Here is a 24,413-nt window from a genome sequence, read left to right as displayed (position 1 = left end):
TGCACCAACCACAATCGACAAGGTTAGTGACAATGGAAGACAGTGCTTATCCCGGCAGCACAACTGGCAGGGAAGTAACAGGTGAAAATTATCTTCATAGTGCTTCAGCAACTGAGAGGGGTCAGGTGTACCTGAGGTACAGTGAAGCAGCTAAATTAGTTCTGAGAAAATTAGATGGAGATAGGGACAATTATCTGAATTTATAGACAACTGCAGTGATGCTTATATTTCAATAGTACCTAAAGGAAGGACAGTATTCTCAAAATATATCATTGGACAGATAACAGGCTGTGCCCGCAGTAAGCTGTTAGTAAGAGATCACACAGAAACTTGGGCCAAAGTGAGGGCTGTGTTATTAGAGAATTATGAGAATAAACATACTATCGATTTCTTTGCACGTCAAATGTTTAATAGTCTTCAATGGAAAGAGGAAAGCATGGTTCAGTGGGGTTCTCACATGGACACAATGTAATTCCATTTCAGGAAGACAGCAAAACGAGTATTAAAGGACGAGGAATGGTAGGCAGTAACGACTTAGTTGGGAAACTAGGCAAGGCAGTCTTTGTTCAAGGATTTTATGATGACAAGAAAAAGATGGCAATAAGGCTCAAGGGAAAAAGTGGACTCTATCGGAGGCCATTGATTTAGCGGCATCAGAAGAAGGCGCAATTCTGCCTGACAAGGAGTAGCACCAGGTGATAGGCATGCCCTGGCTAGAACGAAAAGTAGCTTCTAAATGTGTCAACTGTGGCAGGACTGGGCATATAGCGTGAGGCTGTAGATAGAAGCATACTGTTCGTAAGGCAGATACAGTAAAAGAAGCTCCCCAAAGACCTGACCATGGTAGGCTGCCAATTAAAGAGATAGATGTTTAAGAATTTAAGTGAAACGGGTCATGATCCCACTGTCCTTCGCTGGCACGATGTTCACAGTGTAGTCTAACGGGGCACTCTGCACTTTGCCTCAAGGCAAAGTCTGTGGAATCCTTCATGTGTTACCAGTTCAGACATTTCGCCTGGGAATGCCAGGAGAGTAAGTGGACAAATATACGTAGAAGTAATGAGTCAGAAATGCAAAACAGGCATAATGCAACAGTCTCATTATGCTGCGTCAGGGATAGTACAAACCACCGACTGCACCGGAAAGAGTGTCTTGTAAGAGCATGTACAATGGGACACCAGAATGGCAGTATATATTTTGTAAAGGTTTCCTAAATTTTGTCGAATGATCCTTTCTTAAATTTGATGATAATTTATCAGTTGAAGAAGCCTCAAATTTAAATATATGAACAACCTCATTTTCAAATTTGCTCTCTTTGTATCAAAACTAATGTATCTATCTTCATTGTTATGTATCAAATCTACTTCTTTTTCCTCAAAACTGAGTTCCTTTATGGACAACTCAGTATCATATCCCAAGAACTTATGTAAATAAGCTGGTGCAAAACATGGATGTTTCAGTTGTTAATTACAACTATTAGATAACAGATGCATATACTTTCCAATTAAATGATGATGAGGATGTACTTTTTGTTTTCTTGTGAATAATAACTTCTACATAATGAACATATTTTTTTAAATTTTTTTTCATTTCTTCAATTTCAGAATATGAACTTCCAATTTCTTCAACTTATTTTTACTTACATTCGATAAATTTTTATGCCAATTTGGCCCTCTCTATGCATTTATATTACATCAGTTCATATGTTTAATGTAATAACAGAAACCTCTTTGTTAAGGTTTTTGATACTTGACTGTATATGATTTTTCTGGATCAGGCTCACAGTTATCCATTTTTAAAACGTAACCTTCCAAAATCAGGATAAGAGCAAAAGAAACTTTGATTGTATATTGACAATTTTTAGAGCTTATATATGAATTTTTCTCTGGTAATTCCACTTTTAGAGGCATATTTACTTAACAGTTTGGAATATGGCTATCTGAATTTTCTTTATTGTTAAAATGTAATGAACACATATGACAAATAAATTTCATTTCTTTATGTTTTGAGATCTGATTAGTAACGAGTTCAACATTTTTATATTTTGAAACTGCCTCTACATTTTTAGCTACAGGATATAATACTGGTTTTATTGGTAACAGAAAATATCTTTGATCATAATTTGAACATTAACAGAAGCCTTTTTATATTTTTCTGGTAATTCGATGTAAGATGAACATCTTAATTCAATATATTTATTAATCGCTAACTGTAATACAATAACATGATCCAGACTCCAACCAGATCCTTGAGTTTGAAATTCAGACATTCATCATGTAAATTCTTTTTTCCAATTTCATAACATTTAATCAAATCTCTTTCATTCATTGTTGGTTGGTTGGTTGGTTGTTTGGGGGAAGAGACCAAACAGCGAGGTTATCGGTTGAATAGGGTTAGGGAAGGATGGGGAAGGAAGTCGGCCGTGCCCTTTCAAAGGAACCATCCCGGCATTTGCCTGGAGCAATTTAGGGAAATCACGGAAAACCAAAATCAGGATGGCCGGACAGGGGATTGAACCGTCGTCCTTCCGAATGCGAGTCCAGTATTCATTGTTCTATAATTATATGTTGCAATTTAATATCTTCAGAATCTGATTATTTCATCATATAATCACAAAATTGACTTTCAAACCAATATGTAATTTTAAATTTTCCTTCACTTTTTCCATAATTTCTCATTTTGATACATTAAAAAAATTAGGAACAAGCAAGTTTGGATTGTTCTCTAAATTTATAATATATAACCCTTTTCCAAATGCTCTATTAACTAGATGTTAATTAACTGTTTCTTTATTTTATGTTTCTCTAATAAATTAGTACAAAATGGAAATATTTCTTTCAAATGTTTATTTTCAATACTCTTAACAAATAATCATCATTTCAAGTTCAAAATCAGGCAAATGTTTCAACATAATTAACTTCATATTAAGATGTTTAATAATAAAAGCAATTAAAACTTTCCTAAAATTACTGTACCTAGTAAATTTACAATTTTCCAATTATCATGAACATTAATGATATTAATCTGTCACAATTTTGTCTACATTTATAAGAAAAATTAGTTTAATAAAGTAAATGAAAATTAGTTACGACAGAAAATTAAAGTAAAATGCATAAACTAGCACAAAGTTAGCAAAATTAAAAAAATACAAAATAAAAAGAAATAAGAAATTTGAATGTATGCTTTCCCGGGGTATACAGCTGGCGAAGAGCTCTCGGGCTTCCAGCCGGGTGGCGGAGACTTCAAACTGTGACGTTTCGACGAGTGACATACTCATCAAGACCCAGCCTACAGGAAACTCAACAAGGACCCTACATCGACGATGACCAGGAAAACCGTGGCGCTACTGAAAGACTCAGATCTACCAGAGGCAGTGCAGAAACGGCTGTATCCCAGAGCACCAACGACACCGCTCCTGTATGGATTGCCCAAGATTCACAAAGATGGGGTGCCTCTATGGCCGATTCTGGACACTATCAACTCGCACAGTTATGGACTGGCCAAATACCTGGCGACACTATTTAAACCACTGGTGGGACACTGCAGTCATCACGTGAATAACTCAGCGGATTTCGTTAGAATACTGAAGGACATCCGAATACAGGGTGATGACCTACTCGTGAGCTTCGACGTCACTTCCTTGTTCACAAGAGTACCGCTACAAGACGCCTTGGCGCTCCTTAATCAGCACTTTGAGCCTGAAACAGTGAAGCTCTTTGAATATGCGCTTACGACCACCTACTTCGAGTGCAATGGAGAGCATTATGAACAAGTGGATGGAGTGGCCATGGGATCTCACATTGCTCCAGGGATCGCGAATCTTTATATGGAACACTTTGAGGAGGTGGCACTACAAACTGCTCACCGTAAACCCAGGCACTTCTTCCGCTATGTGGATGACACTTTCGTGCTTTCGCAGCATGGCAGGCAGGCACTGGAGGAGTTTATGGACCACCTAAACGGCATACATGAAAATATCACCTTCACGATGGAAGTAGAAGAGAATGGCTGTAGTCCATTCCTGGACATACTATTCAGGAAGAAAGCGGATGGCACGCTGGGCCATTCAGTATATAGAAAAAAGACGCACACAGACCTGTACCTCCATGCAACCAGCTGCCACCATCCGGCGCAACGCCAGTCAGTAGTGACCACCTTGGTACATAGGGTGCACGTCATTTGTGACAAAGAAAGCCTCTCAGACGAATTACACCACCTACGAGAGGTATTTCGGAAAAACGGGTACAGTGAAACACAGATTGACAGGGCCTTCAAGAGGAGACAGGCTGACAAATTTCAGGAAGAGGAAGAGGAAGTTAACAAGAGACTCGCCTTTCTTCCATATTTGGGGCCCACATCAGCCAAAATCTGGAGGCTAGAGTGCTTAGAAAATGTAGTCCACCAACAAAGGAGGTGGCTTACAAAACAATCGTTCGACCTATCCTTGAGTATTGCTCATCAGTGTGGGATCCGTACCAGATCTGGTTGACGGAGGAGATAGAGAAGATCCAAAGAAGAGCGGCGCGTTTCGTCACAGGGTTATTTGGTAACTGTGATAGAGTTACGGAGATGTTTAATAAGCTCAAGTGGCAGACTCTGCAAGAGAGGCGCTCTGCATCGCGGTGTGGCTTGCTCGCCAGGTTTCGAGAGGGTGCGTTTCTGGATGAGGTATCTTATATATTGCTTCCCCCTACTTATACCTCCCGAGGAGATCACGAATGTAAAATTAGAGAGATTAGAGTGCGCCGGAGGCTTTCAGACAGTCGTTATTCCCGCGAACCATACGCGACTGGAACAGGAAAAAGGGAGGTAATGACAGTGGCACGTAAAGTGCCCTCCGCCACACACCGTTGGGTGGCTTGCAGAGTATAAATGTAGATGTAGATGTAGATGTAGAAAATATAACATAAATATCGTCTTCCGACCACCGCCGAAGACGAAAGGGCTGCTGGGCTCAGCTAAAGACCCACTCAAACTAAACACACCTGGTATATACAACATTGCCTGCGAATGTGGTGTGCAGTACATTGGTCAAACGCAGTGCTGCATCTCTAAAAGGTGCGAAGAACACATCAGGCATGTTCGACTTGGACAGATAGAGGAATCTGCTATAGCTGAACATAGCATCAAAGAAAACCACACCTTTCACTTCGAAAACACCAGGGTGCTGTGCCGAGCCGGGAGCTATTGGGATAGCGTCATTAAAGAATCAATGGAAATACGGGTCCACGAGAATCTTGTGAACAGGGACGAAGGCTATCAACTGATCGTGGCCTGGAATCCAGCATTAGCCGCAATACGCCAGGAACGCAACAAGAACCGTCCAGCTCACGAGACGCGATCACAATGCTCTGACGGAGACACGAACAGCGCACCCGCTTCCCCCTCCACCTCGCCCGCCGGCTCCTCTGGACCCAGCCTCCCGTGGCCAGGTGGTGGGGGGCACACCGCAGGTATAAGGGGACCGGCATCCGCAAAGTCTCGGCACTTCGCCAGAAGATGATGAGTACGTCACTCGTCGAAACGTCGCAGGTTGAAGACACCGCCACCCGGCTGGAAGCCCGAGAACTCTTCGCCAAATAAGAAATTATTAAAACTTAAATGAATATATGATAAATTTAGAGAGTTCAAATTCAAGACAAATTTAACTGTGTTAAAGATAAATGCAGTTTATTTAAAGTTAAGAAAATGAACTGAGTTCAAGATAAAGACAGATTTTTATTTGGTTTGAAGCAGACTTTTTTATCGACAGAATTTTTATTTCCGACAAATTATTCTGTACGTTTTTTACATTTGCCACAATGTTTATCTTTGTATGACATTTTGATCATAACAACTTCATTTTTTAATTATTTTACAATTAATACATTTTTACATCCAGTTTGTTTTCATCATTGTCATTATATTTCAGCACCAGTAATATTTTCAAATATATCACCACTTAAATTTTTTTTTAATTATTCTTATAAAAATATACAGAAAATGTTTTGTTCACATGCACAAATATACATACTTGAAAAAGAGATGGAAATGCACTATAAAACAGTAAAAACAATCAGAAAAATGGTTAAAATGCACTAAAACAACGGCAAATGTTATTCGTTCATGTCGTTTTCACATTTTTTGTTAGCAAAATCTGACATTAGACAAATTCATGTTTTTTTATGAATTTTTAGATCTTTTTCGTGAAATTTAATTGAAATTTGGTGGGTTTTCAAAATTTGTGATGAAAGAACCAAAATAAAGCAGAAACCCCAAAGATATCTACTGATACACATTCATAAATGTTTATTAAATGTTTTGTACGTCATTTTTCTTCTACACATAGCTTTCTACTACAGCATCTTTCCCCCAGATTTCATTAATTCTTTTCTCTGTACTAATACTCTCTTCTTTGTGGCACGGAGGGGGTGGCGGGAGGATGGGACAAGTGTGTATTCTCACAGCACAGAACTGCTGTGCACCTGGTGGCAGGATACCCTTGTCAGTGAGGATTTCAGGAAGCTCCTTTTCCAGCACTGCTCGACAAGTGTGAAGGAAAGTAGCCACATCAATGTGAACAAATAGATGCCATGTTGTGGAGCCAGGTTCAATTTCTTGTACTAGCAAGAATTTTTCCTCAGTAGGGGAACTTGTATGGGGTATACTCTGCCTTCTGATACCAATTCCTCAATGGGAATTTACGACTATAAGGTCTGGAAAGTCAGAAAACCAGCAGGGAGAGCAGTACTGCTGATTGCATGATCGTCTGTACTGCATCCACATGAAACTGCATTACAGAGACTGTTACGGAAGCTGGTCAACTTCCATTGGATCCCAGAGCTTGAATGATGAGCTGTTTTTTTTTTATCATGCTCTTGGCATACAGCAAAAAGGAAATTGATAGTCTTGTAATTCGGAATAAGACAGTCAGAGTAACAACAAGGGCTGATAATAATATAAAGTGAATGATTTTGTTCATTAATATGAAATCTTGATAGTAACCAGTTTACACATTTTGGCAGTGTTAATTACATATGTCCTGAATTACCTAACATACTTGTAACAATTCAAACACATGAGTACAGTGGCAGATCATGTACATCTCTACTCTTACCACAGAAAATATTAGCAAAACCTAACAACAGTATGGTTCATATGACAACTGAAATAGTGTATAAAACACTTTTTCCTAATAGAAAGTATGCCAATAAAACTGTTAAAGAAAATGCTGCACAGTTTGTCATGAGGAACCCCAATCTATTCATTAGAAGAATTCTAAGAAATGCTCAATAGAACATAACCACATAAAACTGTGTTTACATAAAATTTTACATTAAAAAGAGTTAATGTACCAAGCACTTAGATGAAGTCGTACTTATTCCAAATGTATGTTTTCGTTCACTAAATTCAGTGGAATCCCAAAGGAAACTACTGTTCATCTCATACTGGCAATATGTTCAGTCAGAATAATACAGAGGAAACAAAATTTGATTAAGTAGAGTTTGGGCAGATGTATAGTTCATCCAGGTGTCCTTTTGTACGATGAGCAGCAAGAGTACTTCATTTAAATTTTACTCTGGCATGCACAGTGACAGAGTTACATGTTACGAGTGTTGTGTCTAGGAATCCTGCATCCTCGGTTTGGTAGACAAACAATCAAACAACTCATATTAATGAGTTTTATTTACAACAAGACAAGTACAAATACTTAACTTTGATCTGAGAATTCTCGTAGTGAATGCTGATCTCTAACTTGTGCTACAGAGAGTTTGCTGATGAAGAGGCTACAATGCGATGGCTAACAAAGTGGCTAATGTTGAAGCTGCTATCAAAGTAGTTGCCATCAGTCGGGTGCAGCGCTCATGTTGTCTTCACCTAGTGGCCGCTGCTCTCACATTGTCGACCTGGAGGGAGGCCAGTCACCATTCGATTGGCTGACCTCTTCTCACAGCCTTCTCTTCCCTGTCGTTTCTGACTGGCATGCCATCACTGTCTTTATGCCACAACAATGAGCATCATCTCTAAATGTAGAATGACTTATTTTCATCACATCTAGTGCACATGTAACAGTGAATCACAGTGCCATGCAGATAATGAATTGTACCAATTCTGCAGTGAGATGCACAACAGAGCTGGATACGTTACTGGTGACAATGCTGTGACTAATTGAGTAGTATGGAATTGTAAACAGTTCCTCTTACTCCACAGAAATAAACAAGATATTATAGCACACATACAAACTGTTGCTTCTCTTTGACTGGGAAAGCGTATAGTGACACAGACACATTGATATAATATAACTAATTACTTGCATAATGATCAAATTGACAATCACTAAGAGAGATGCTCAAAATTGCTCTGTATTATCTTAGTAATCACTTTGCAAGGTTACTAATGTCAGAAAGACTATAAACTAAAGTGACTTTGTGGGGCCCTCGGCTAGCCACAGCAAAGCATGATGGGGAAAGTCTCACAGCATCAGAATTTCTAGTAATCAAAGCTGCATTCATCACTATCTCTGAAATAATGTTCATTTGAAAATAGCTGACATATTATTCATTGAGTATAACACAATACTGAACTCATATTCAGCAGAGGGGACAAAATCTAGGACCAGCCGTAACAGTTTATGGTAACATGGTTTTCCACTCAGCACTCTGCAGGGTACAGTATCAAATGTGGGATATGGTACACAGTATCATTACAATTCTCTTCTGAAACTCATGTGTGTTAATTATACACAGAATTATCAGTTGTTTCTTGTAGCTTTACAAGGATTTACTAATGTTGGTAAATTCTGTGTAGCATTTCTTATACATTACGGATTGTGTGTCTGTGTGTGTGTCTGTGTGTGTGTCTGTGTGTGTGTGTGTGTGTGTGTCAGGTGAGGGTGGGCTGTTCGTTGTATATTATGATATCCTCTCATAGAAAAGAATTAGCAATCTTAACAGTATCATGAACTCACCTTTTTTTTACCATTGCTTATCAGATCCTGTGAAAACAATGTATATTATACAAAGTTCTCTTTTAAATTTTACAAGGGAATGATGGGTAACAACAAGTGATGAAGATATGAATAGCTAAAGGAATGTTATTTTGATTGCAATGTAAACCTTAATCAGCTTCCTGACAAAGAAGCCAACGAGAAATTTCACAAGCACCTGTTGAACAACTATATATCACATGATTATATTTAAGAGTTACAATTTGAAATGTTGAGTGTTCTGATTATAGCAAACACCAATACTCCACCCAGTGATACAATAATCATTATTCAATGAATTGATATTGTCCTTATGAAAAACTCATTTATTTAATTGATACATTTTCGTTACATAAGTTTAAACTGGATTACAACACATATTGAAAAGAAATGATGTCAAGGGGAATCTCTTTTCCACGGAACTGATTTTTCTGTACTAATCCACCAGTAATTGCAGATATGTTCCTGTGTACCTGAAACAATATTTGAGCTTTCTCATACACAAAGCAGTGGTTCTATATTTTATTTTTAAAAACACGTTCTATACACAGTATCTGTAATACATGCCAGTTAGAAATTTGGATGTATCAAGGACGCACTTAAAATTCCAATCCACACATTAAATTTAAACTACTATTGGTATCTAGTGTCACTGTACCATGTGGATTTTATCTATCCATAAGAATGAGTTTTGAAAATTTGCTGCTTTATAACTTTAGAAATTTTCCTTCTCTGTAATCAAGAGTATATAAACAATGGATTTGTAGTCTGTGTAGTATACCTTTGACAAACATTCTCCTATTGTCTAGTAGCTGCAGATCCAAGTGAGACAATATCATCAGATCATGAAATCCCCCCCCCCCCTTCAACAAAAAATAGTTGGGTAAAAGCATTTATATTTTTACATACACTAATTTCTAAATTTCTCAGTGAATTTTCAGAGAAGACAGTAGAATGAAAACCAAGCACTATGAAAATGACAAATAAGCCTAGGGAATGACAAGCTTTATTTAATACAGGCCTCTCTTTTGTTGCTAGCCTATAGGGATGGGATGGGAGTCTGACCAGATGCAGAAAACATTCCAGCTGGATAAACAGGCCCGTTCACAAACTTACTTTACCTGGTGCCAACATCAAACCTGACAATTGTTCGTTAGCACACAAGCAGAGCCATCAAACTGCAGGAAAGTAAGGAAGGCATGACAGAAAGGGAAAGGTGCTCCTTTGAGTGTGTGTGAGAGATACAGAAAGAGAGAGAGAGAGAGAGAGAGAGAGAGAGAGAGAGAGAGAGTGGGAGAGAGAGAGAACACACGGGAAACAAATGAAAGAAGCAGCATTCCAATTATTTACATGCCTGTATAGCTATTGTCTCCAGAGGTTTGTTCAAAGTCAAGGTGCAAAGGGAAATAATGTTAATGGTGGGTGCAGGCTATAGTTCCATGTAACATGAGCTATCACACTGTCAAAGGTGTGAGATTTTGAAATTGTATCATCACTGGCATGTAGTGACCGCAATATTGATATTAATTAAAAAGGTACATATGACTAGGTTCAGTAATTAAAGCACCATCCTCTGAGATAAAATATGAAATTGTATCATCACTGGCATGTAGTGACCGCAATATTGATATTAATTAAAAAGGTACATATGACTAGGTTCAGTAATTAAAGCACCATCCTCTGAGATAAAATACTTGACTATCAGTACTCTGTTGATGTGAAATGTAATATCATACGCATATCGTACCATAATTCACACTGCTTTGCCACTGTCATTTGAAAGACATATATCTTCTCCAGGAAGCAATGTAATGCAAGTTTCCCTCTCAGATCTACAAGCAAACTTTGTCTATCTATGTTTTAAATTATACAGGATGTGTCAAAAAGAATCATCCGATTTATGTTATTAGAGATGTGTGCATGAACAACATACTGATGAAAGAAGCAAATTATCGAGTTTTACATGCTTCCTGCTAGGTACCAGCAGGGTGCACCCCGTCTAGTTCTTGCAGACATGGTGTCAGAACAACAGAAAGGGTTTCCTGTTCTATGTTTTATGCAGTGCAGTTCAGTAACAACGGTTCAGCGTGACTTTTGTACTAGATATGGTGTGGATCCTCTTACAGTACAGAGCATTAGATGATGGGATGGACAATTCCAAGGAACAGATTGTTTATGTAAAGGTAAATTGCTGGGCCATCCGCAATTGTTTGAGACAGATGTTGAACACATTCCCCACAGTTTCAGCCCCCAATGTCCATCTGGCGTGTATTGTGTTGATGTTTACACATGAAACCATACAAAATTCAGCAACTAAAAGCTCTTCTTGAAGGTAACAAGGCCTTTACTTAATAATCAAGAACAGCAGTGTTTGCTTATAGTTGTCAGTGCTAACAGACAGGCAACACTGTGTGAAATAATTGCAGAAATGTTTGTGGCATGTACAAGAAACTTATCTGTTAGGACAGTGCAGTGAATTTTGGCATTAATGGGTTATTGCAACAGACGACCAAAGCGAGTGCCTTTGCTAACAGCGTGGCATCCCTTGAAGTGCCTCTCCTTGGCTTGTGACCACAACAGATTATTGAAAAACTATGACCTGGTCAGATGAGTCCTGGTTTAATTTGGTAAGAGCTGATGGTAGGGTTTGAGTGTGGCACAGATACCATGGAAGCCATGAATCCAAGTTGTCAATAAAGCACTGTGCAAGCTGGAGGCAACTCCATAATTGTGTGTGCTGTGTTTACATGGAATGGACAGAGTTCTCTGGGACAGCTGAACTTATCATCCACTGGAAATGGTTACGTTTGGCTATTTGGAGGTCATTTTCTGCCATTTGTGTCCAAATTTTTATGGGTAACAATGCACCATGTCATTGGGCCACAGTTGCTCACAACTGGTAGGAAGAACATTCTGGACAATTTGAGGAAATGGTTTGGCCACTCCAATGCCTCAACATTAATCCCATCAAACATTTATGGGACATCATCGAGAGGACAGACCATGCATAAGGTCCTCCACTGGCAACATTATCATAATATGGATGGCTATAGAGGCAGCATGGCTCAATATTTCTGCAGGGGACTTCCTACGAGTTGTTGAGTTCAATGTCATGAGTTGCTGCACTAAACAGGGCAAATGGAGGTCCAACGTAATATTAGGAGGTAACCCAGCTTCTCACGGTATGGGCTCAGGAATATCTTTTTGAAACACAATGCAGCTGAAAGCGTGAGACTAAAGGCGTACAATTGTTTTTAAAATAAAGAGATCTATGTCTACATCTATAATCTCACTCCCCAAAATACTGTGAAGTACGTACCAGAGGGTACTCCCATTATGCCCCATATTAGGTTCTCCTACCATTCCTTTCACATTTGTGTGTGTCTGCTCCGTAATAAGTCTCATTTGGGTTATAGAGCCCCACAGGAACAATACACAGGCCTTCAACTATATCTCTACATTTTTCATTTAATACTGTTGTCTGAGACATGATAAGAAGGCTTATATAGGATAGTTGATGTCTATCCTCAGGCATCTGTCAGGTCAGGTTTTACAGCATTTGTATTATGTAATTCTAGAAAGCATTTTAATGGAGAATAGAACAGTGATCTTCATGGAGCACTTTAAAATTAAAATTAAAACAGTTTTGATCATAACCAAACATTTTCTAACAAATTTTAAACAGTTTCAGACAAATAGCAATTACCTTCAGATACAATAAGATAAGTACAAGGTATGTTTCCTTCTATATTGGAATTGTACTTACCTATCAGTGTATATGGTCTGAAGATGGTAGTTTTTTGGATGAAATCAGTTGCAAACTTTTAATAAATGTTCTATTGGGATCAAAACTGTTTTAAGTTTAATTTTAAGAACTTTTTATGATTCCCTCTTGTAAGTCAAAAATACCTGTCCCAATTCATGCTGTCCTTCTCTGTATACAGTCTACATTCCCTCATATATGTGAGTGATTTCAGTTGTTACCCATTGAATTTGTTGTTATAGGATACTATGCTTTTGCATTTCTTATCTCTCTTTCCCTTTCCTCACCCCCCCCCCCCCTTCCCACCAGAAATCTGCTGTATAAGGGTAAGCATACAGCACAGAAAAAAATGACAATTAAGAACCACACTGGACATACGGGTTCATTTGAAAAATAAGTCACCTGATTATAATTTTCTTTCTTACTCTAAAAATATATTAATTCATTTGCACCAAGGCTGGGATTCAAACCCAGATCACCTGCTCACTAGGCACACATGCTACCACTACACCACCTTGGCACAGTGAGCTTACTCAACTGTGAGGACAACCCTGCAAGCCTCCCTCCTCAATCCAAATTCCTGTTGACTCCTCAGCTAACTTCGCGTTCCTAGTTTAGGGGGAATACTAATTGGGCTGAGGCATGATACGGAACTGGGATTGAGGAGGGAGGCATGCCAGGGTTGGGTGAGCAGTTGTGCAAAGCCTGGCCTCAGAACAAATTTTCATTTGTCACTTCAGTATGTATATGAACATCATTGATGTGATTCTGGTGTGAGGTGCTGGTGGTGGTAGTGGTCATGTGTGTATGTGGTGTGCTTGCTTGTGTGAGTATGGTTGTGTGTGTTTACTTTGATGAAGAAGGCTGTGGCCAAAAGCTGTAATGTGTTGTTGTGCCTGTCTGCAACTCAATGGGTCATGTTAACAGCAAGTAGCAATCGATACTTTTCCTATAGTTGTTGATATTCCATCCTGGAGTTTCATTGTTTTGATAGATTTTCGAGAACTGAAATGGCCTCTGGAACCACATAGTTTCATTAGATCAAAACTGTTACTTCTCTTACTAGACATAACAACTGCCCCTAATCAAGACAATGCATTTCTGTAAACTCTTCATTTTTACTGACTGTGTAAGAAAGATTAGTAACTGAAAATATTATCTGCTACACTCCATTCAGCTGAGATGCCGAGTCGCAGATAGGCACAAGAAGAAGACTGTCAGGAAGTGAGCTTTCGGCCAACTAGCCCTTTGTTGGAAATAGAAAACATACACTCACACACTTAAGTAATTGCAACTCACACACACATGACCACAGTCTCTGGCTACTGAAGCCAGGCGCTGGCAGAGGTTAGGGTCTGTGTGTGCGTGTTGTCTGTTTCCATTGAAGGCCTAATCGGCTGAAAGCTCATTTTCAGACAGTCTCTTTGCTGTGCCTATCTGCGACTCAGCATCTCAACTATCACGTGAGTACCAACTATCCTTTTCATAATATTGTTACATTCCATCCTGGATATTCCCCTGTTTAAAGATCAACAATTATTTGCATCAACAGTTCCACATATATTTTAAAAGAAAATAATTGCACACCACTTGGATTGTGGGGAATGTTTTTCATAATAACAATAAGCTATATTACTCATAGAATTATTAAGCTATGTAAAGAAAGTGAAACATCTGCTATTATATGTGAATGGATATTGTTTTGAATACAATTATGTGCCAACCTCTAGAGGGAGATTCTCTACAGTAGGACTATATCAAAGTCCTCTTTCATTTGTACTACAATATTTAAAGGTCTTGGCTGCAATAAGTGAAGGCTTCACAGTGTATGAATTCTATAAGTGAAACAGAATGTATAATCATGTAGCCATAACTGCTGATTTATGGTGGTTTACATAATCTATAGCATAATGTCCATTTCAGCCCTTCCATCCTTTATGATGATCTAATTTTCACAAATTTTTATGTAACAGTCAATGATACATAGTGCTATAAGGAACAATGATATGCGAATATACTGTAGCCATTTGGAAAATTTAAATTTACATCAGGGGAGGCCATTTCTTACAGTTTTATTTCTATGTTTGTCAAATGAGAAGTTATGTTATGTGTTAACGGTGAGTATGGAGTTTCAAGTATAGGATGAAGTACTGTACAATGTGTAGCCTGTAACTGTTTAGAAGTACTTAGTTAGTCTGCAACACACACATATCATAGATAAATAATTATCTCATACAATTTATCTTATCATTTCATGAAATACTGACAATAGTGTTTAATTAATGTTATGAATAAGATACCAGTAACAGTCTGGTGTTAAATGATACTGCCCCTACACCACTATCACCTACTTGTATTTTGAAGCTGCTACTCATGTCATCTGTGAGCTTCTGTGATAATCTTGACTTTCTGCAATTTTGCAATGACCAGAGTTAGTTGCAAGCTTCCTAAGAGTGATGGAGGAAACAGTATGGCATCTATAGTGTTTGAGGCTGTGTCCAGCACTTTCACTGACTGCAATAAATCAAGGAAACTACTAGGTAAATGTTTACATTTCATTTAAACCATTGGAAAGTATATTAAATAAGGATTCCAGTCATATTATTAAAAAGCAGGAAAGGTGTTTGAAGAGCTGTCATGTGTATATTGGTGTTGAATGAATTGTGTTCCCAATATCACACATCAAGTGGATACTGATATTACCACCAGGCGATATTAGGAGCAATTGTTTTAATTTGTTAACCAATAAATGTCATAGTTACTTCTGTCTGGCTGTCCAGAAAAAAGAAATGGGAATGATGAGAGCATTGAAGATGTATGAAGTACCCAGATCAACAATTTGAGAGTACGTTGAAAGATGTGCAAAAGGACAAGCTGAAATGGAAACTACAGTTGTGAGACAGAAACATGGAATGAAAAATGGAAATGAGCATAAAGCATTGAGGGCCAGGTGTGCCCCATTTGGGGAAGTTCGGCAGCAGAGGGCAAGTACTTACTGCATTTGATGCCACATTGGGCAACTTGTGCGTCAGAGATGGGGATGAAATGATGATGAAGGCAACACAACTCCCAGTCACTGAGCGAAAAAAAATCTCCTGCCCCAGCCGGGAATCAAACCCGGGCCCCTCGGCATGGCATTCCACAGCACTGTCCACTCAGCTAATGGAGGTGGACACTTGGAAGGAAACATGTGATGACATGTGAAGTAGAGAAAGAACTGACCTAGTACTATGCAAAAGGGGAAAAGATTATTTTTGGTTGGACACATAAGGAGTTAAAGCTGATGGTGTTTCAGCTTGTCTTAAAGAACAATCTGCCTCGCCCATATTCTAAACCAGAAAATATGGCAGATTAAAAGTGGATTAACTTATTTTTGAAAAGAAATTGTTCCCAGTTAAAAAATGGTTCAAATGGCTCTGAGCACTATGGGACTTAACTACTGTGGTCATCAGTCCCCTAGAACTTAGAACTACTTAAACCTAACTAACCTAAGGACATCACACTCATCCATGCCCGAGGCAGAATTCGAACCTGCGACTGAAGCAGTCGCGCGGTTCCCGACTGCACGCCTAGAACCGCTAGACCACCGCGGCCGGCCCCAGTTAACAACAGGAACACCACAATCATTGACAAGAGCTGGAAACTTAGGCTTTATTCAACACAATGTGAAGTCATTTTTCTGTATTCTAAAAGTGGAGCAGCTAAAATCAAGTGCAACCCTACCAGAACATTTAACATACACAAAACTGGAATCACAAGTGTCCAAAGCAAAAATTTGAAACTTATTTGTGTGAAAGGAAAATTGGCAATTTACAATGTCATTGGCAGGTAGGGGATATCTGAACACCATGTCAGGTGTCAGCTAGTATGTCACTCCAATATAGCTTTCCACAGAAAAAAGCCGGACTTGAAGCTAGTGACGGGAGTTCCTCCTGGAGCTATTCCAAGATTTTGTCCATGTCTGTATTACACCTCATAGCATGCATAGGATGCAGCCTCTAGATATTGCTTCCATGAAGCCATTTAAAACTTTATATTCAAGAAACTGAGAGGTGGATTTACAGTAACTAGGGTAGAGTTGTGACACAGTGTGAAGTAGCTGAACTCATGGACAAAGCATACGTTAGAGCAGCAATCGTAAGAAATGCACTGAATGGTTTTCATGGCACTGGTGTCTGACCTTATAATGACTCAGAATTTACTGAAGCTGACTGTATTCATGAACTGAATGCTAACCAACCAAAGCCTATTTCTGAAGCTCAATGTGGGCCTTAACTACTTGCAAATACAGACACAGCTGATCTAGCACTTAGGATTGTATCACATAGCACTGACAGCCAGATTCAGTCTATTGGTGAGGATCAGCCTCAACCCACGTTGCATTCCACATCTGATGCCATCGCTCTATCCTATAAACGTGCCCAAGGATGTAAAAGCTGTGCCAAAATTTCAACCAAATTTCAACTGAAGGGTCCCGAGAATGTGGTGTTGACTATTTCTTCTTATAAGAAAAATCTGGAAATCTTTTATGCTTCTAAAGGCACAAACACTTCAAATGAGGCTTCAAGATGTGGAGCAACATGAAAGAGTAATTCTGCCAACACTAAGAGGAAAAAGTTAAAAGAAAGTATAAAAGCTCAAGTTCTAACAATGATTTTGCTCATGAACCTTCACAAGTAGACACCAAAGGTGACATCAATCTGGATCTTGATTACGATTCTGTGGATGCTATCTGTACAGTTTGGCATAAGAAATTTTCTGATAATTTCACTGTAGAACAATGACTTATGTGCTCTTTGTGTTTCAACTGGAATCACAAATTTTGTGATGCAGTGAATACTGAATGGAAATGGTACAGATGTTCTTTCTGTCTGAATAACTAGCTCTTAAATTTGTTTTACATAATTCTGACAAATAAGCTCATCTAATTATGGAAATGTGTAACAATTTTCCAATAAATTCTTAACTTTTATCTTCCTTTTAATTTAAATCCACTTACAAAAGCTAATCCAATATGTGCTCTTCCATTTTCAAATAGGTGGTCCTATTGCCTAGTGAGCAAAAGTAAGAATGGTGGTTCACAATATTTAGAACTCACTCTTGAAAAATTTTCGCTTATTAACATTTCCTAGTTCACTCAAACAAGCATAGCTTAAGAAGCAATTTGGCAAATGCAAGCCAAAGGAGGATAGTTTATAGAAATATACATTAGGTTTTGAGCTCTATTTCACAAACCAGGAGGCTGATAAACAGAGAAATAATTATGATAGACAATATTTGAGGCGCAATACATTTTTAAATCATCTTTCTTCTTGATTTTACTGTGAATCATAGTAAATATTTCCAGTCAGACAACTATTTGAATTATGTTTAGTTTACTGTCACTTCTTCCCTGACAAATTATGTAGAAATAATTTGCCGGAGAATTGCTATTGAATTGTATTATGAATATTTTATGGTAAGACCACAATAACATTGTTTCCAGAAATTAAATTTATAAACTGGGTTGTGAATGGAACCATTGCAGTTCCAAGCAAGTTGATTTATTTTGCAGGTTCTAATAATCAACAATAAACAGCAACAACTAAAAAAAGATCACTTTAGGTTAATGTCTAACAACATAAAAATCACTGAATATGCATGCTAGGCAGGACAAAAAGAAAGGAGGAATCAGCAATTTCCTCACTGAAAGGAACGTCTTGACAATCCCTGAAAGTAAATTAGATAAACCTAAACTAGGTTAGAACGACTGGCATATGAACTGCACCCCTACCAAATATGAATCCAGTGATGTGACCACAGTGACACATATCCCAATTCAACTTGAAATGGATAAAGCGGCAGTGGATCATATACTCAATCTGACTAAACAAAAGTGAAGCACCCAGAGGATATGGTCAGATGTAAATGTAATTTCATATGCGCAGGACTGGTAGGGTATATAAGGGGAGTGAACTGCATCAGATGTTTAGTTATTTCCGTGAAGGACATGGAGATGCCACTTACATGAGACAGAATTGTCAGCACCTGACAGAGTTAGAAAGTGATCTCATTGTGGGTTCTCATCCAGCCAGCTCAGTGAGCTGAGCAGCATCCAGATTTGTGGGGCATTTGGATGTGGCAACGGGCCATTGTTGCTCTACATGGGAGTGTAAGGGACAGCATACTCAGCATCAGGGTTCCTGTCAACCACATGTAACCACCACAAGGGAGTATCAACATACTGTATGTGAAGCACTTCACAACCCTGTCACCTTTGCACCTGCCATTTGAGAACAAACAAGGGCCTACCTACAACATACTGTGTTATCCTGCACCATTGATCAGAGACTAGTAGCAGCTGGATTAGGCAATTACTGTCCCATTTTTAGGCTATCAGTAAACATCACAACACAAACAGCTGCGTTTGGAATGATGCTGTGCACGGGAGGACCGGAGTACTGATGAATGGCATTGCATTGTGTTGGACAATGAATTGTGTTTCTGCACTAACCTAGATGATCACTGTTACTGAGTACGGTGGCAACCTGGAGAGAGGTGACTTTCTTTCGATGTTTTATAGAGTCACAGCAGTGTTATTCCTGGCATCACAGTCTGGAGAGCCGTTAGGTATGACTTCTGGTTACAGCTGGTAGTCAGTGAGGGAATTCTGATGTCACAACATTTCATCAAGAACTTGCTGCCTCTTCATGTGTTACTTCTCAGGCAACAGTATTGCGGGGCCAGATTTCAACAGGACACTCATCACTCACACATGTAACATGTCTCTATGAACTGTCTGCATGATATTGAGGTAGGCTACTCTTTTGGCCAGCAAGATTCCAGAGCTCTGCCTGATGAACAAGTGTGGGATCAGCTCGGACCAAAGGCTGGTTACAACTGTTGTCAAGCCCTCCCCAGGAGAGGATATAACAGGTTTTATGCACTATTATAAACATAGTCAGTGCATACATACAGGCCAGAAGAGATATAACGTCATACTGATTAGTGAGCTCTATATCAATTTGAACTCATATTGTAATATCTGAAATAACGTCACATACTGTATCAATCCATGAAGTTTCATTTTGTTTCTTTCTCCCATTCTGGGTGCCTTACACTTTTTGTCAGGTATTGTATACTGTTTCCAAATTAACAAAGCACATGGGCCATGTGTTTTGATAAACAAACTTTCATTATTTGCACTCATGTCACACAGAGTTATATCTTAAGAATAAAAGTGTTTATTACTTTAATGCAAATGGTGAATATAATACATCATGATCACAAACTGTCATTTTGTTGGTATCTCTTTGTAACATATATTCACTAGTGACATCTGTCTTAAGTAATCCATCACTGTTTGAAATGGATATTAATACTCAGATCTTCATTGCCACAAGAAACTGTACAACTTTATTACTGACAGCTAAAGCTCAGAAACATTTGAAATATGCTGCCATAAAATTATTTCACCACTTACACCAGAACAACAGGCATATCAAGTGTCAATATAAACTTAAATTGTTTCTTCTCCTTCTATTCTAGAAATGAATATCTATTTACAAACTAGAACCACCTTAGAAGAGAAGAGAAATATGAAATTGGTGTTGCAATACCTTGCTGTTGTTCACTTAAACATGCCATACAGACATACAAATTTTTAATAAGTGACAAGGCTGAAATGGAGATACAATGAATCAAATATTGCTGAATAAGACCTTGTTATAAGTTTCAGATTTTTAAACTGGCCTAAGATTATCTTGGGTTTTCGGGAAATTTCTGACATTATGAACTCAGCTGCATATTGGATCAAATGATTGTACGACTTACTGAAATGCACACTTGAAGCACTTTATGAAACTTCCTTCTCCATAGCATTAAAATTAATCATAACATGCACTAGAAGAGAAAGTAGGAGGTACAAGAGTTAAGAACATGTTTCTCTTTTCTCAGCGTCTGATACTCCAGGATATATGAAGTTGTTAAGTCAAAGTCTTGCCTTATACAAGAGACTAAAAACTGAAGGACCATTTGTGATTGAAATAGATAAAAAAATTAACAGCCTGTCACTACCTAAGGAGACATCAAACATAGATCTGAAAAGTAACTAGCAATTTAAATTAAATTATACACTTAATGTTGAAAATAACATATTTCAGGAAAAATCTTACTACATGAAAGTCACCATCCCTAACACCATCGCAGTAGGTATTATGTAAACCAGATTCAGTAACAATGTAAATTGTTTCTTTTCATTCTGGTCATATATATGACGGATAACTACTAAGTACGAAGGTCTTTTGATAAGACAGGTAAATCTCCATGAAAGAATGGAACATTTTTGTTGAGCTTGCATGACTGATAAGCCTGATTATTCCAAGGATTGTATAAAGAAATTCAACAATGTATAGTGTACAGTAGATTGTTGACATCTGTCTAAATTGGTCAGTGTGTCGACTATAATTAAAAATGGAGAACACTGTGTTTTGTGCTGCTATTAAACACTTCCATGTGATGAGATGGACGGCCACACAAATCAAAACGGGATTGGAAGAAGTCATGTAGTGGTTGAATAAGCACTGAATATGTGAAGTACGCTCCTGCTGTCTAATGGAAGTTGCAACAAAGGAAGACATTAATAAAATCCATGATATGGTAATGCAAGACCAACAACTAAAAATTCATAAGCTTTCTGATCTTTTAGGCATCTCAACTGAGCTAGTGCATAATATTCTGTACAGAGAATCGGCTATGAAGAAGCTGTGTGCGAAGTGGACTCCACAATTGTTCACAGTTGAGCAAAATTGCATTTGGCACAACACCACAACACAATGTCTGGTGATGTCTGCAAGACTTTTTGTGTTAATTTGTGGCTGTTTATGTATCTTGGATCCCACATTACACACCAGAGTCAAAACAATGAATGAAGTCTAGTGAAAGTGCGTCAAAAAAGGCAAAGACAATTTTGACAGGTTGTATGATGATCGCCACTGTTTTATGGGATTCCCAAGGAATAATCCTTATAGATTAATTGGGAAAATATGTTACCATAGCTAGACCCTATTATGATTCATTGTTGGACCATTTGCGGCTTGTAGAGGCTGAAAAAAAAACAAGGTGGCATGCACGTTAGTGGAGGTTAACCAGGATAATGCACCATCCAACACATCAGTTGTAACAATGGTGCAAGTGCATGAATTGGGCTTCGAATTGGTTCTTCATCCCCCTGTTCACCAGACTTTGCCACAAGTGACTTCTTCCTATTCCCTGATTTGCCACTTTGGCTTGCTAGGAAGATATTGTCGTCAGCTGAAGAAGTGATAGTTGCTGTCAATGAGTACTTTGTAGATTTTGACAAAACATATTTTTATTATGGAATGAAAATGCTGGAGGATCATTGGACCAAATGTATATCCGTCAAAGGAGACTAAGTCCAGAAGTAAGAAGAGTTGTTTAAGAAATAAACATTTTTGCCCATTTTTTTTTACCAGACATACCAAAACACCATCTCAGACTCTTTTCATATTTTGTAACATGATGAAGTCATTTGGGTGTAGTGCTACATCCTTCTTATCACATTATTTTGGAACAGTTCTATAGTTCAGATGAGAACCCTTTCACATGTCCTCAAATAAGGATCCTACACTTGTATAATGGTCCTGTTGGGTTGTTAAAACATAAACAGAAATAGATGTACCTTAACCTTTACTAACAGGAGTTCCTTGTGAAGTATATCTCACAGTGCCCTTACTCTCTGCACTGCTCATGATACACTAACCTGTAGGAATATGTTAAGTATGGGAAACAACATTTTTTTTTTCAGCAGGCTGGTTTTAATATTTGGCAGTTATTTTGTTTTCCACAATTACCAGTTTTACTTGTACACAGCAGTTTACCTCATTAACACTTAGCATTTTTATGAGAATAATAGTCTCCAGTTGATCATGATGATGATGATGATGATGATGATGGTGTCCCATACTCCATGACAGAGTGTAGGGAACAATGCGGGAGGCAAGGTCCTAGAGGAGGTGGTTTGCCATTGCCTTCCTCCGCCCATAATGGGGATGAATGATCATGATGAAGATGATACAACAACACCCAGTCATCTCGAGGCAGGGATAATACCTGACCCCGCTGGGACCCGGGACCCCATGATCGGGAAGCTAGAATGCTACCACAAGACTCAGTTATCATTTGCATTGATCATGTGTAAATTATATCTGAGGCTCCAAGTAAACAGGTGCAACTGAAGAACTATTGAACACTGTAGTCTCTGCTGCACCAGTGCTTTCTCAATCATTCATTGTTTATGACTGCACACCAAGAATAAGCTTATTACATTTTTTAAATTATAAAACTGAAGAAAATGTCAAATTACACTGCTGAAATGCTTCTAAAATATGACTAACTTGACAGCATATCTTGCTGTACCTTATTATTTTAATGTTAACTTTGGCATGACAAGCATCCAAGGAACATATAGGGCCCACACTCACTAATAATAATAATAATGGCATGTGACGAGGGTCTCCCATTGGGTAAACCGTTCGCCTGGTGCAAGTCTTTCGATTTGACGCCACTTCGGAGACTTGCGTGTTGATGGGGATGAAATGATGTTGATTAGGAAGAAACAACAGCCAGTCCCTGAGCGGAGAAAATCTCTGACCGAGCTGTGAATCGAACCCAGGCCCTTATGATTGACAGTCTGTCACGCTGACCACTCAGCTACGGGGGACGGACGCCACACTCACTAAGAGACTGAAACATCTACACTACTGGCCATTAAAATTGCTACACCAAGAAGAAATTCAGATGATAAACAGGTATTCATTGGACACTGGACAAATATATTATACTAGAACTGACATGGGATTACATTTTCACGCAGTTTGGGTGCATAGATCCTGAGAAATCAGTACCCAGAACAACCACCTCTGGCCGTAATAACGGCCTTGATACACCTGGGCATTCAGTCAAACAGAGCTTGGATGGCGTGTACAGGTACAGCTGCCCATGTAGTTTCAACATGATACAACAGTTCATCAAGAGCAGTGAATGGCGTATTGTGATGAGCCAGTTGCTCAGCCACCATTGACCAGACGTTTTCAATTGGTGAGAGATCTGGAGAATGTGCTGGCCAGGGCACCAGTCAAACATTTTCTGTATCCAGAAAGGCCCGTACAGGACCTGCAACATGCGGTCATGCATTATCCAGCTGAAATGTAGGGTTTCGCAGGGATCAAATGAAGGGTAGAACCACGGGTTGTAACACATCTGCAATGTAACGTGCACTGTTCAAAGTGCCGTCAATGTAAACAAGAGGTGACTGAGATGTGTAACCAATGGCACCCCGTAACATCACGCCGGGTGATACGCCAGTAGGGCTATGATGAATACACACTTCCAATGTGCGTTCACTGCGATATCACCAAACATGTATGCGAAAATCATGACACTGTAAACAGAACCTGGATTAATCCGAAAAAATGACGTTTTGCCATTCATGCACCCAGGTTCGTCATTGAGTACACCATCGCAGGCACTCCTGTCTGTGATGCAGCGTCAAGGGTAACTGCAGCCACAGTCTCCGAGCTGATAGTCCATGCCACTGCAAACATCGTCAGACTGTTCGTGCAGATGGTTGTGGTCTTGCAAACATCCCCATCTATTGACTCTGGGATCAAGACGTGGCTGCACGAT

At 38.8% G+C, this 24,413-nt stretch overlaps 1 long non-coding RNA gene and 1 other non-coding gene across 2 annotated transcripts in view; both read right to left on the bottom strand.

Moving 5' to 3' along the window:
- Positions 1 to 9,328: 9,328 nt before the first annotated feature.
- The window catches only part of LOC126249541 (uncharacterized), a 271,919-nt gene continuing 256,834 nt past the window's right edge, over positions 9,329 to 24,413 (bottom strand). Inside the window, exon 3 of the long non-coding RNA XR_007545607.1 lies at positions 9,329 to 9,438. This is a non-coding gene — a long non-coding RNA (uncharacterized LOC126249541). The remainder of the gene's footprint in view (positions 9,439 to 24,413) is intronic.
- Positions 13,178 to 13,248, bottom strand: Trnat-agu (transfer RNA threonine (anticodon AGU)). The gene has a single exon. It is a non-coding gene; the product is annotated as a tRNA-Thr (tRNA).

Source organism: Schistocerca nitens, chromosome 3 (genome assembly GCF_023898315.1).
Source record: "Schistocerca nitens isolate TAMUIC-IGC-003100 chromosome 3, iqSchNite1.1, whole genome shotgun sequence".
Lineage (NCBI taxonomy): Eukaryota > Metazoa > Arthropoda > Insecta > Orthoptera > Acrididae > Schistocerca > Schistocerca nitens.
The sequence above is the reverse complement of the archived record's forward strand: the minus strand, read 5'-3'. Positions and strand labels throughout refer to the sequence as shown.